Below are 16,005 nucleotides of genomic sequence, written 5' to 3'. Positions count from 1 at the left end.
GAATACTGAATCACACACATAATCAAATAGGCAGGTGCCCTATTAGGATATGTCTGTTTAAAGGGATACTCCACCGTTTTTTCCTATTAAACTGTTATTCCCTTAACTAAGACGAGTTGATACATACCTCTAAGCATGTAAAATGGATAACTATAATATATGGCGGAATACCATAGCAAGTGCTTGGGAGTACTTCGACTCGGCGCAGTAATATCATCACTCCTGAAAAATCCTCTCCCCGAGTCCCCGACCCCGTGATGATATTACTACGCCGAGTCGAAGTGCTCCCAAGCACTTGCTATGGTATTCCACCATACATTATAGTTATCCATTTTACACGCTTAGAAAAGCGTAACGTTTAATTTTGTGTCACCATTCTTGGTCGAGTTACACTACTCGTGTAACTGTATTTAAATAGGGAAAACGTGGAGGTGTTTGGTCGCTTCTCTGTTTGGATCCTAATGAATGAACTGGACTAAGCTAAGTGCTAACAAAGTTTCGCTGCAAGACAGAGCGATTTAGTGCACGCACTGAGACGAGAGAGGTATGCATCAACTCGTCTTAGTTAAGGGAATAACAGTTTAATATGAAAAAACGGTGGAGTATCCCTTTAATTAAATCAGTATTATGTTATACTATTATGACTGTTTTAGATAATTCTACATTGACTGGTATATTTGTGTACGCATATTTTGTAAAACTATACTGACTGCTACAGAAACAACTTTTGTAAAGCTACGAGCAAACTTTGACCAATTCTACCACATTAAATAAATTCATTTCCCTTTACCTCTGCTATTTTTTCAGAAAATGTTTCCATGATGTTGTTTATATATAGGCCTATGGGGTGGAACGGTACATGTATTCGTATTGAACCGAAACGGTACGGGCGTCACGGTTCGGTGCATGAATTTACACGGAGAATACACGGTATGAAAATAAATAAAACTCGCGTGCAAATTAATGTAATGTAATGCGGAACTACTGTTAGATACGCGGGTTCTTTAGGGACACATAATCTGTAGCCCCGCTTAGGCGTGCTCCGCGTATGTATGCAGTTTTTTTGTCAGGTCGACGACGGTCCAGTGAGCGAGTCAGAGATAGCACCACTAAGGACGAGTACGGCGAGTGGTGGCGACCCACAAGAGTTAAGGACCCGTCGGCCACTTTAAAGGAGAACTCCGGCGCAAAATGAACCTTTGGTCTAATTACACATTGTTACCTAGTCAACCGTTATCTGAGATATGTTTTCATGATTATCGAATGTAAATAGTTTTATCTCTAAAAACAGTTTAGCCTATAAAGCTAGTATAACGCTAGTATATTGGGCATAGAGTAATGACAAATAAAAATCACTTGTTAATACCACTAACAAGGCTCAAAATAGCCCCACACTAGCACGGTAGCATAATGAGGGTCCCTACTAGGGCTGTCACTTTTGAGAAAAATCAAATTCGAACGGATATCGAATATCAAGCAATGTATTTGAAAATATTCGAATATCTACGAGCCCCGCCCACCCACCAAAAACAAAACAAAAAAAACACCGTAACTGAGATCACACATTTATTAACAGTCATAAACAGGACTCAGGCCTGTCCGAAACATTTTTTTTTTACTTAATGTTTTAAACAGCAGGTTTTCAACTTAATCTACCGTATATGAAGTGCGAGTATGCATACTGCCCTACAAAGGCTAGGTGCAGTAACTACGCCACCATTGAAACTGAGAAAAATGCCTCTAAAGTTTTCATACTGGCCAGTCCAACATGTAGCAGGTCCAATAGTGTTGATACTTTCAATTAATACCTTTTTAGGAAGGAAAATTATATATATATAAAAAAAGACCAATGATATGACCTTTGACCCCAAAAATGTAGATACTGCACTCTGCCTTTGAATTACCTTGATCAACTAGAGCACTATTACAAAAGCAAAGTGCAGTATCTACAATTTAGATGTGTTCAGACTTCCACATTTTTGTATTCCTTATGTCTTTTAATCTGTTTTGTGGTTTGTTTATAGATGTTTATAATAGGTTGAGAGTATTGAAATTGCTTGTGAACTTCAATAATTATTTTTTGTCCTAATGTCCCTGTCACATCGCAGTCCTAAACATTTTTTTGTCATCAACATTGTCATTTTTCCAAACATCCTTAACATTCTACACACAATCAATGGTATTTTGGTTTGTGGATTTTCATTTTAATAGAAAATTCATTCATTAAATTTTATTATATCAATATATCAGAAAAAGTAAACTTAGCCTATGCGTTTGCATGAGAAAAAAGTTATGTTGTTGCATGAGATCGTGTGCCCTGGGTCACGGTCAGTGACTTGAGACCCGCCCCTCTGGCTGTCAGTGACATTTAATTTATTATAATTTTATCCTACAGTGACAACTGCAAAGCACATATTGGAAACGTAGCCTATCTACACAGAAAAAAATACTCTTGCCAATTAAATCCCAGCCTAGATCTAACCGTTAATTATTAACGACGAAATAAGTGAATAATCATTGAGAGTAGAAGATATGAACGGAAAAAGTCGACTGATCTCGATGGTTATTTCGCAACCCATGACTTTCAGCTTGAACTTCATTGGCTATCAATTAAACAACGCGATATTTAACCTAAACCATGTGATGTAGCGTTTGTAATGAGAAGTAAACAACCAAGATAAAGTGACATTTAATTCAAGACCGTCCTTGCGGCTGCAGGTGCTACACGGCTCTCCTCAGGAGATCGGCTAGCACTAGAATGCTAAACTAACAGTGACTTTGCTCCAGTCGACTAACTAAATGTAATCTTGTTAACTTCACAACAATTGGACTAGCTGCCTGAAACGAAAATAGCTTAAGAAGAAATGAAGGCAAGAAACAGAACAGTGACGGGATCGTATTTGGATTATGACAGCATTTCCAGACTGGATAGATGTTACAGTCTTCAAGGGAGCAGGTAGGCTAAAATGGTTTAATATGCTAGCGGCTCGCTATTAAACCGGCTTATGATAATAAATAGATTTAGATGTTATTTGACTGGTTAGTTGTTCATATGTTATCCATCTTCCTACCGTTGTTTGGATACTTGCGTTTCAAAGCAAGTTCCACCATGGTTTTTCCTCGGGATTGTGCCATGATATTTGTGTCAGTTTTACCATATAGCCTATTTCTAGCAGCTATCGTGTTTGTGGTGTGTGTGATGGAATGTTTTGGATGGGGCTACTAAGCAGACCGCAGTATCTGCGTCAAAGCCAGGTAAACACAGGCAGAACGTAGTATCTACACTTACTGCGGTTAGCCTCGGTATTAGGTTGGATTTCGTAGTTACTGCAAATTTGACATAGTGATTTCTCTAAAACGGGACCCAGTTGGACCAAGAGCTTTTGTCACAAGACAAAGGAGGTGTTATGAAGCCCATTTTCAGTCTAAACTCAATTTTGACCAAATATGTAGTTACTGCACTTTGCCTTTGTAGGGCAGCATAGCCAATCACAAAATTAGGCGCTACATGGGAAAAAACTGAAGCGGAACAGCACGACACAAACAATAACGTGACAACTTAAACAGCAGCAGGAGTAAGGCCTATATAGCCTAGCCTAATTCATTTCCTAATATTGTTTGCTAGAAACACCAATTTATCAACTTGATCTGGATCAAGTGCGGCTCTCCTTTTATTGACGATGTTCTCCGCGGTGGAGAACACGCGCTCGGAGCGCGCACACGTGCCTGGCACACATTTGCGCGTCTTTACATGGACCCTTATAATCGGATTGACGGCTCAATCGGACTAAAAAACCTTCATGTAAACACCTTAATCGATCCGATGGTTTACTCCTTTTGTAATCCGATCGAGAGAACATGTAAACACTTGATCGGATTGAAAACCGAAACTAAAAGGACTGCGCATGTGCAATGACGTATTACGCACGGAGCGAGCTGTTCTTCCTGTTGAATAAATGAGTGTTCGGTTATTAAAAAAAATCTCATTTCACTGTGAAGTGAAGCAGGACAACGTCCCACCAGTGCTTGTTTCAGATTCTCATCCACAGATGACTGGTTTTGGGCGCAGGGTTTTACTGCGTGATCAACAAGCAGCACGGCAAATCATGTTCATCGTCTCCAAATCATGACCAGAGACGGATAAATATTAAGTCTGCTGTTTAAAACAAATAAAGAACCAATAGAGGTGAATAGTTATGCGCGAACAGTGGCATATTCGTGCAGTGTGCGCATGTCAAAAAAATCAATTCCGATTTGAATCTTGTGACATATAACGCGCACATTACTTTATGTATCGTTCATGTAAACACCGTGTTCGGATTCATCAATCGGATTGTCCATTTCCAGACACTACTTTTTAGATGAGTTGGGGTAGAAATTGTCCGCTCAGGCTGGCCGTTCTGTGCGTTATATATATATCTTCCATTTTCAAAACAGGGTGGCTATAGGCTATTATTCGCTTGATTTGGTCATGAGCTTACGCTACAATACGTTTAGAGTGCCCGCTACTGGATGAGATGGCAAACAATAAAATAAAAAACAAACGGTCTAATCATAGACTGTAAAAAATGCGCTAAACATGGCACTTTAAAAACCGGTTAGTTTATTTATAGTTCGATTACGGACATTTCACGTCATGTTCGAATGCATATTCGAATATCGAATAAAAAGTTACAGCCCTAGTCCCTACCTTCAAACCGAAGCATTGAGAACTTTGTCAGTGTCCAGACAGTTTAATAAGAAGATATTTTATACATACAGTCAACTTCGCGTATACAGGCAGAAGCCATCTTTGAAAAACAGTCTCTACCAGTCGATCTACGAACGCCGATCCAAGCCTGCTGTTCGCGCTCACCTTATCACAACTTATAGCTTGTTCACATCTCACCAGCGCACTTGGATCGGCGTTCGTAGATCAACTGGTAGAGACTGTTTTTCAAAGATGGCTTCTGCCTGTATACGCGAAGTTGACTGTATGTATAAAATATCTTCTTATTAAACTGTCTGGACACTGACAAAGTTCTCAATGCTTCGGTTTGAAGGTAGGGACCCTCATTATGCTACCGTGTTAGTGTGGGGCTATTTTGAGCCTTGTTAGTGGTATTAACAAGTGATTTTTATTTGTCATTACTCCATGCCCAATATACTAGCGTTATACTAGCTTTATAGGCTAAACTTTTTTAGAGATAAAACTATTTACATTCGATAATCATGAAAACAAATCTCAGATAACGGTTGACTAGGTAACAATGTGTAATTAGACCAAAGGTTCCTTTTGCGCCGGAGTTCTCCTTTAAGGTAGCAAGTTTGGGAAAACTTCGGTTTCCCAGTCAGTTACAATTAATTAAACTAACAAGCTTCAATATTAGATTACTAATATTACTAATATTACTCTCTCTCTCTCTCTCGCTCTCTCTGAGTGGATGTTGGGAGTGTGTGTGAGAGACACGTGTGGGAGAGCGTTTTTGCGTTTTTCAAGCTGATTATTGTTTCATTTTCTTTATTTTTCTTTATTGATTTATCTTGATCTTTTTTTTCTTTTCTTTCTTTGTCTTTAAAACATACTGGGAGTGTGTTTCATCATTCTTTATTCTTTTGGGGGGTTAAGGTAGTTTAGGGTTTTTGCGGCCTCTTCGGCATCTGTATGGCGTCTCCCACGGGGGGAACCAGTGCGGTTTCCCTCCGGAATGGGTTTAGGTGTGTACCGGAGCCGACCGCTTCGATTGAGGATGTTTTGATTGTAGTCGGTGATCAGGTTGGACACGAAAATATAAATTCGGCTTCGTGTATGAACAAAGCTGTTGTGGTTTTTTTGAAGACTGAACAGCTTGTTAATCAAATAATTGAGAATGGACTTTGGGTGAAGGGGATGTTTGTGGCGGCAACCCCGCTATATGCACTGGCTACAAAACTGATCGTTTCAAACGTCCCTCCGTTTATTAAGAATGAAGCGATCATTAAAGAATTGTCTCGTTTTGGGAAATTGGTCAGTCCAGTTAAGATGGTACCTTTGGGATGTAAAAATCCAGCTTTAAAACATGTTCTTTCATTTAGACGACAAGTTCACATGTTTTTAAATTCGCAGGATAAAACTCTAAATGTGTCGTTTAGAGTAAATGATGGAGATAGTTCCTATGTGTTATATGCGAGTAGGGTTGCCACCCGTCCCTTTAAATACGGAATCGTCCCGTATTTGTGAAATAAACAGCGCGTCCCGTTTTGAATCAATACGGGACACGGTTTGTCCCGTATTTCCGAGTTGTCTTAAATGCATCATCACATGCAAATCATTACACCCGCATTCTGTGAAGACTCGTCCTATTCTACCCTTGATTGGGTAATACTCGCTGCCATTGTTGGTTTGATTGGTTTGTTTAATACCATCAGGTTCAGGGCCAATCAGAGTCAGAGGAGGGCGGGTCTTTTGGCAGAGAGTTGATAGCAATGCTAGCTCAGAGAAATCAAAGCACCGTCTCACAGTTCTTCATACCTCAAGGATCTCCCGAAGCAGATAGTGTAATGACAGTTTTTTAATCAGCTCAATAATGTTCTGATTGATTACGTTTTCATATGCTGCCTATGCCCATTTGCTAGGAAATAATGTTACAATGTAAATGAATTATATCCATACATTATGGTATGATTTGTTTATTATGGTTAAGGTAGTCAGACACATGCGTTTTTTAAATAAGAGAGAGAGATATTTAATACATATTTAATAATAAAAATGTGCATGTGTGAAGAAAATGACTTATGCTTAACAAATCTAGAGAATTTCATCCTTTAATACTATAGAATTAACAACAGGTCTGAATACATAAATAAATAAATACATAAATAGATTTTCTTACCAATAATAAAAATAGTGTTATAATTAAATTGAGAAATGTTTGTAGATTATAGGTTATTTTTGTGTGGTATCACTGTTTGGATGGTGTTACATGTTTGAAAGAAACAGCTACTCAGTGCTGCACGGAGTGACAACTTAACGCCTACATGGTCCAATACTGCACAGTACTACTGGCCTACTGATGTTTTTGATGTTCAAGATCCTTTGCTAAAGTCAAAGTTTTTTCCAATCAAATTTAGTATTTGTTTGAGTATCAACGAATTTGTTTAATTTATAGTGAATAAGTTATGGATCTGTTAATTTAATAAGTTAATAAAGTATGGTTAACATCTCACATACAACTCCGACGAAAGGCTATTTTTTTTGTGATCACATTGTCACACTTTGTTAACGTTGTTTGTGATAGAGTGATTTATTCACACTGATTTCAATAGCAGATAGCTTTTTATAATGTCCATTGGTACTGATCTTATTACTTTCCTGAAAATACGTTTTGAGTTATGATACCATTGGCATACCGTCGGGCCTGTGGTCATTGTGGCCCCGAGGGCTCTGGCCCCCGCTGCGGCCGCCGGCAGGCGTCCCTTATTTTTTTGTATTGAAGGTGGCAAACCTATATGCGAGGACTGAAAGCTTACGATGTTTTGAGTGTGGTGATATCGGCCATAAAAGATTCTCGTGTCCGCATAAAAATAGACCAGAGGAGACTCGGGATGCGGAAAATGAAGCTACAACTGAGAGTGAGGTTGATCAGAATCAATCAGCAATGGAGAGTCATACTGATCAAAATCGGGAACCAGGGAAAGTTTCAGAAGGTCGAGTCGTGGATACAGCAAATGAGGTGAGTGCAAAATCTAGTAAATTTGCTGAGGTTTTGCCAGAAGAGCGGCCTTGTTGTAGTAGTGAAATAGCCTTAAAGAGGGTGACTACGGTTCAAGATGTGGTTTCTGCAGAGTTATTAATGAGTCAGGAGGATGATGATGGATATAAGGATAACGATTGTTGCGATATATCTGATTGCCCGAAAGTAGGTGATGGCTTGTACACTGTGGAAGAGATTAATGAGTTTCTGGATGAAACTAAAGGTAGGAAGGTGATTGTTGATGATTATTTCCCGGATGCTGATAAGTTCGTTGCTTCAGTTGTGTGGGCGCGGAAAACGTATAATCTTTCTGTTTTGTCGCAACAGAAACGCTTTCGGTTGAAGAAATATATAGCTGCGATAAGGCAAAGGAAAAGAGTAGGGAAGGAAATCGGGGTATATATTAAATAATTGTAATGGCTGTTTGTTTGTCTTTTTGTTTTTCTTTTCTTTTCTGTCTTTCCCTACTTTTCTGTCTCATGGAGCCTATGCGAGTAGCTTCTTTAAACGTAAATGGCCTTAGAGATAGAAGGAAATAGGCTTTGCTGTCAGAATGTTTAAAAATTAAAAATATTGGAGTTACTTTCCTTCAAGAAACCCATAGTGATAAAAATAACGAAGTAGAATGGGGCCTATGGTGGGAATGGAAAGTATATTCTTAGTCATGGCTCTAATGTCAGTTCGGGTGTAGCTATATGCTTTAGTCCAAGCTGTAAGGTTAACATTATATCTGAACATGAGGTAGAGCCAGGTCGTTTACTAGTTGTAAAAGCTAAATTAAATACTTACAATGTGATTTTTGTGAATATTTAAGCAAATAATAAAGGATCTGAGAGAAGTGTTCTTTTTAAGAAAATTGAAGAAGTTTTAAAAACATTAAAATCAAATGACATTGTGATTATGGGAGGGGATTTTAATTGTACTTTAGATTTTAATATGGATAGAAATCATGAAGAAACACACCATCAGTCTTTCTCTGTTTTGGCAAATATTATCAAGAAATTCGAGTTAAATGATATATGGAGAACTGAAAACCTCTCTTTAAAACAGTATACTTGGGTGAAGGTTTCAGAAGGAACAGTTCATGTTGCTAGATTAAACAAGTTTTATATTTCAAACAACTTAAGGAATAGAGTCTGTAATGCCAATATTATCCCTAATATCATTTCAGATCATAAAATGATTACAATAGATTGTATATTGTCAAAACAACAAAAAGTGGGTTCATACTGGCATTTTAACAAGAAGCTGTTACAAGATGCAGTTTTTTGTACAAATTATAATTTATTTTAGCAGACATGGCAGATGCATAAACATGACTTTAGAGATGTTATACAGTGGTGGGAAGTTGGAAAAACCAAAATTAAAGTTTTTTGCCAACAATATACTTGTTATTCCTCAAAAAGAATGGAAAATATGATTAAAGAACATGAGAATCAATTACAAAATGTTATATGTGAAAAAAAAAAAACTACAGTTAGAAAACTTATTACATGAAAAAGTAAAGGGAGCTCTTGTCAGAGCTCGTTTTTCTCATATTAGAGATATTGATGGACCAACATCGTTCTTTTTTTTATTTAGAACGAAAAGTGTGTCAAGAGAAACAAATGCTGTGTTTAAGGAATGATAGTGGTGATTTATTTCATGATGCTTCTGAAATGAGTAAATTTGTTGCTGATTTTTATTCTAAGCTGTATGACATGGAAATGACGGACTTGGATAGCAAAACTGAACTTTTTGACTTAATCCCAAAACTTACACCAGAGCATAAGGAAGATTTGGATTGTATTTTAAGCTTTCAAGAAGTAACCAAAGCCGTACAAGAATTATCAATAGGAAAATCCCCTGGATTAGAGGGGTCTTCCCTCTGAATTTTTCAAACAGTTTTGGGCAATTATTGGGAAAGATTACTATGAAATGATTTTATTTTCAATACAAACTGGAGTTTTACCTACTAGTTGCAGAAGAGCAATTCTGTCTCTGTTACAAAAAAAAGGTGATCTCACTTTGCTTAAAAATTGGAGGCCTGTAGCGTTATTGACAACCGATTATAAGATTTTCTCAAAGTGTATCTCTAGTAGATTGAATGAATATATGGGTGTATTAATTCATACAGACCAGTCATATTGCACAAAAAACAGGTGCATTAGAGATAATTTATTTCTTATAAGAGACGTTATTGATTATTCAATGTCCAACAATACTGATTTAGGAATATTATCCCTAGATCAAGAAAAGGCTTTCGACAGAGTGGATCATTCTTATCTGTTTGATGTTTTAAGTGAATATGGTTTTGGGAATGTTTTTATTTCATGGATTAGATTACTTTATGAAAAAGCCGAATGCATGGTGAAAGTGCCTGGAGGGTTAAGCATGCCTATTAAAGTCCGAAGGGGAATAAGGCAGGGTTGCCCTCTTTCGGGCCAGCTCTACAGTTTAGTGATTGAACCATTATTGTGTAAATTAAGAACTTCTTTAAAAGGTTTACATATTGAAGGAACGTTAAATAAACCAATGAAACTTTCTGCTTATGCTGATGACCTCACTGTGATAATCAAGGATAAAGAAGATATACAAAGTATATTAAGTTGTATTCAGTGTTATGAAAAGGATTCTTCATCCAAAATAAACTGGGGGAAAAGCGAAGCTTTATGGTGCGGAACCACAGGCTCTATACCAGCATTGCCTGGAAATGTTGAATGGAGTAGAGATGGTATACAATTCTGAACCTAAAAAAAACCCTAAAAATTTTAAAAGACTAAAAATTGGGATGGAATAATAGAAAAGACCTGTGTACGTTTGTCCAAATGGAAATGGCTACTTCCTCGACTATCGTACAGAGGAAGAGTCTTGATCGTGAATAATCTTATGACTTATTGACATTGAATGCAGAGTTGCTGCTTTTAGACTACAGGCTTCTCAAAGACTGCTGTATAACAGGCACATCAGCTGGACAGATGTAGCCTGTGGATTGTTAAGAAAAGGAGGACAGCTGGGACTTGATCGGCACTTCTTTCTAATGGACCTTGATGGAGTGGATTTGACTGGTTTAACACCGTTTTATAAGACGATGCTTAGAGTTTGGAAAGTTTTTTCAAACTCTCGAAAACAAGGGTCTGTCATTGGTTTTTGGGGTAAAGAAGAACCCATCATTTATAACCCTGTGCTGTCTGTGAAAAGTTTAAACTCTGTTTCAATGAGAAATGCTCTTGTAAGAGCAGGTCTCACCAAGCTGTCATGTTTTCTGGAAAAGGACGGGTGGATAGCACCAGAAAGTATTGTGACAAAGATTGGTGTGAAATCCTTGCGTTTTTCTGAGAGACTTTTAACTGAGGGTGTATTCACACCTGCCTTGTTTGGTTCGATTGAATCGAACTCTAGTTCGTTTCCCCCTTTGGTGCGGACCTTTTGGGCAGGTGTGAATACAGCAATCGAACTCGGGTGCGGACCAAACAACCGAACCGAGACCCAGCTGAAGAGGTGGTCTCGGTACGGTTCCAAACGAACTCTGGTACGGTTCGTTTACGGCAGGGGTGGGGAACGTCCGGCCCCCGAACGTGGAAGGAAGGAAGGAAGGAAGAAGAGAGGGTCGGCGTGACTGGGACTCCTACGTTTTATTCAGAGGTGTAGTGGTAAAAAAAGAGGTGGGTAAACTATAAATTCTGGTGGACCACGACATGGTCACCCGGTAAGGTGGGCCACTGCCTACCGGTGTATGTGTATCCTGATGACATTGCTATAGGCAGGGCTCACATTAAGCCTTTCAAATCTGACATTCACTTGTCCGAGTAAAAAAGTTTCTCGTCCGGATTATTTCTTTATTTATTTTATTTATTCTGAAACAATATTCTCATCAGTGTTCAATTAGCTTTGATATTTAAATCGGCATATTGTAATATTTGCACCTTTACATCCGGCCTTCCAAAAACAGTTTGATGCGGCCCGCGAGTCAAATCCTCGTCGATTTGCTGATGACCTCACTGTGATTTAGTGTACCGGTCGAACCAGTACACTAAATCGGACTGAATCGTTCGAAACAGTTCGCGTCTTGCGTCAGCGCTGATCCACAAGTTAAAGTTACTCACTTTCAGACAAGCCTGCAGTCCCTCCGAATCGAAATAACCCATCTATTTATATATATATATAACCGGTATATTTTACTCCAGTAAATCCAACAGTTCACTGAACTGAGACATGTCCGGGTCACAGTCAGAATGAACGCAACAGACACGTAACGTTAGCGGTTGTCATCGCTGATATGCATCATGGCGACTGTCAAAAAGAGAAAGGTAGATTCGCCGACAGCAAGTGGAATGAGTGGCCGACTAAAAGAGGAATGAGTCTGTGCTGATTTAGTGGAAAGAGTTCAGCCCAAGCTGTGGAAAGAGTATATTATGTGACTGTTTTTGTGCTTTTATCCACCTCTAAATAGCTATAAATTAAGCTTATGTCGTTTTAGTTTCATATTGTTAATTATTAGTTTCATAGGTTGTTAAACCTAAGACGAACTCTTTCATATTGCGCTGCATTAGGCCTACTGTCAGTGTTGTTGACTATTACTGACGGTAAGGTTGCGCTGTTGACGCTCGCGCAGCCTCTCGAGGATAAATCTACACAAATGAGCACACACACACTCAGTTAACAACATACTGCCTATAAAAAATCTAAATGTGGAGTTTTTATATTTTTAACATATGTTAAGCAACCTCAATTATTTTTCCTGAACAGCATCACGATTGAAAATGTGACATTAATTTCCAACAACAGTTCAATAAACAGTTAAAATTAAGTCGTTTACATTTTAGATGCAATATTGGCTGTTTTTGTTCTGTTTCAGCAGCGAAAATAGTTCCAAACAAAAATCACAGCAGAACCACGGGGCATCTCACAGGAACACTCAACCTGTTTTCATTACTGAATGATTCAGCATTTTGAACGAATCGATTGAGTCAAAGATTCAATGACCCATTCATAAACATCTGTCTCAATCTTGAATGAATCAGCCGTTTGAACAAATCGTTTGAATCATGAATGAATCAATGACTCACTCATTAAGACGGTCGCCTGCCGCCACCTACTGGCGGTTTGTGTTATGTTTAAAAGTAGATCATTCTTTCCAACGTTTCTTATTTTTAAATTTAAATCAATTTCATAACATTATTTTATGCAATTGTAATTTTTCAGTGTAAATGATTTAATTTGATCAGCCCTATAGTGTCTTATTATTCGAAATAATTTAATTTATTGATCAAATTTAGGAATTTAAAATGAAAGATGAAGCATACATTTAATAAAATTGGGGGAGGGGATGCCCTTTAAAGGTGCAAATATTACAATATGGCGATTTAAATATCAAAGCTAATTGAACACTGATGAGAATATTGTTTCAGAATAAATAAAATAAATAAATAAATAAATAATCCGGACGAGAAACTTTTTTACTCGGACAAGTGAATGACAGATTTACTTGTCCGAAGGACAAGCGTATGAAAGGCTTAATGTGAGCCCTGCCTATAGCAATGTCATCAGGATACACATACACCGGTAGGCAGTGGCCCACCTTACCGGGTGACCATGTCGTGGTCCACCAGAATTTATAGTTTACCCACCTCTTTTTTTACCACTACACCTCTGAATAAAACGTAGGAGTCCCAGTCACGCCGACCCTCTCTTCTTCCTTCCAAACACTGAACCTCATTACAATGGCCCTTATAGAATGTTAAAAAATTGTAAATGGCCCTTGATAGGAAAAAGGTTCCCCACCCCTGGTTTACGGTGTGAACATGAACCGACCCAATTGCAAGAAAGCACTGCACCTTTGAGTTAACAGGCTTCCGTAGTCGGAGATTTTGGCATAATGGTTTGTGTTATTGTTGTTCAAGTGTGAAAGAGAATTCCATTCCGGCGCGCTGTCAGTGGCCACACGATACTGTTGCACGTCTTTCTGCGCGTCGTGTGTGCATCATTGGAATGGAATGAATGAATGAGTGTGTGCATCAGGACATTCACATACAGAGCGTTCTCTTTAGTCTAATCGCGCATAGATGCAAAAAAAGCTTTTGCAGTTCATATATGACATCATGACTTTGCGTAAACATACATGCCACTTTCAAGTCAAGTGGCGTGTTATCTATACGCATTTTGAGCTATCCGCGTGTATGTCCACGCCGAAACGACCTGTCATCTTTTGCGTGTATGTCTACGTCGTTAAACGTCCGAGTGATTCCGCGTGTATGTGTACGCCGTTAAATGTCCGAGCGAAACGAAGCAAAATTCATATCTACATATGTGGAGCAATATTTTTTTTCCTAGGATGGTAGGGGAAGACTCGTAAATAGTATTAACCCCAGTGATGGGTAGGTTTAGGAACGGGGTTGGGGTAGGTCATATATTTATATATATACAGTAATGTAACGGCGTTGATAAACACGCTGAAAAGTGATTATGCGTGTTGATAGCACGCCAAAAATGGAAATACGAATTGGCGTGTTATACATACGCCATTTCATGAGATCAATCTGCATAACGATAGTTACAATACAAGGATGATGATGCGTTAACCCTTAAATACCTAGACCATTTTTGGAGCACCTGCACCGCCTGTTCTTTTCTTTGTTTTTCTAACCCATTATAGCAGTCGGCATCAAGTGTCATATATCATTTTTAACAGGAGAACTTGAAGTTTCAATCTATCTCATTTAAATAATCCAATTTTACATTTATTTTGTCTTAGAATGGATGAATTTACCAGATTTAAGAAAAACGGCAGCATATTTTTTGTGATTTTTTTTACTCAACTCAAACAAATCCTCCTGAAGTTTGGATTTTTTCCTTTAGAAAGCTGTACTTGGATATTCTACATTTCCAGATGTAATTTTGACTACATGTAACAATCCCTAAGCAAGTTATAGACATTTATTACAACATTATTATAGGCGATTTTCAGTGAAAAGCTGGTGCTTTTTATTTACTGACAATTTAGATGTGTCCAAAAAAGTTTAGGAAGTAAAATAAATAGAAACATTTTAATAGAACACTGAAGCAAAAGAAACTTTATATGTATTAAACACACACACACACACACACACAAAGCCTATATGAACTACTTTCACTTTACCTCAGTTAAAATTTCCAAAGAATGATGCTAGTTGTTCGTGCAAAAGACCAAGAACTATGTTTATTGGTTGAGTAGATGATAGTTTCAACCAATCTGGGCATGAGGGTGGGACAAAGCATCAACAGTCATTCATGATTGGCTCAGAGGAACAAACCGCACGGGTTTCTTTGACGAATCAATGCTGATCAAAACTTGATTATGCAATCACATTCACTACAGAGCTTCTGAATGTCCAAACGCGATTAACCCGATTTCACAGAAAAGCCGTGAATCTCCTCTTTATGGGACTTTTTAAAGCATACAGATTGGAGTAGCGGTTCAAAAGTTCTTTAACATTTAAGAACAACAGTTATTTTTAGCCGCCGGCGGCTGTATAGGTCTTTAAGGGTTAAACTGGACAAACTTAATCGCAAGCATTAACATTGACAGCACTTGTTAGCAGTATATACAAATAATCTCATTATTTGAATGTGTGAACATAGCCCCTCTCTATGAATGAAAACTTTATACCTTATCCGTCTTCTGCGCAGTTTTATCATATTGTGTTTGTACAGAATAACACAAATTAGTCAAATAACAAATATTGCAGTACAAAATATCTCCATGCTGAGCCTTTTTTGCACTTCCTGATTTCCCTACTTGAGAATCCCTGTCCAATGAATGGACGACCTCAGCACACGTGTGGTTTTGTTTACAATTTTGGTTCACTTGCAAAAAGAGCAGTGTGAAAGCGAACCGTACCAAAAAAATAAAAATAAAATTGTTTTGGTCCGGACCAAAGCAAGTGAACTATCGGACTTTCCTGGTATGAATACACCCTGAAATTGTGGCTGCTGTACCTTCTGATTTTAAATGTGCCCTGGATCAAGAGTTATCTGAACAAAATGATGATGACACAGTTAAAGACTTTCCAGAACTGGAAGTAAAAGTTGGTGTTGTTTCGTGGCTGGAAGAGGAAGGAAAACTGCTCACTTTTAGTACTCCAGAACTGAAATCCTTTCGTGAGGTGGGATCCATTCACTTCAGAGTTCTAGATCTGAGCTGTAGATAAACGTTTGACCAGCAAAACATTGAGTCATGACAGCTCTTATCTTATCTAATTCATGTATTTAGAGTTGTCGATCGTGGATTTAATGACATAGATGAGAGTGGAACTCCTTATATGAACATTTCTCT

The sequence above is a fragment of the Rhinichthys klamathensis genome, unplaced genomic scaffold (genome assembly GCF_029890125.1).
Source record: "Rhinichthys klamathensis goyatoka isolate OS25496 unplaced genomic scaffold, OSU_Roscu_1.1 h1tg000301l_1, whole genome shotgun sequence".
Taxonomy (NCBI): Eukaryota; Metazoa; Chordata; class Actinopteri; order Cypriniformes; family Leuciscidae; genus Rhinichthys; species Rhinichthys klamathensis.
This window is presented reverse-complemented; position numbering follows the sequence as displayed.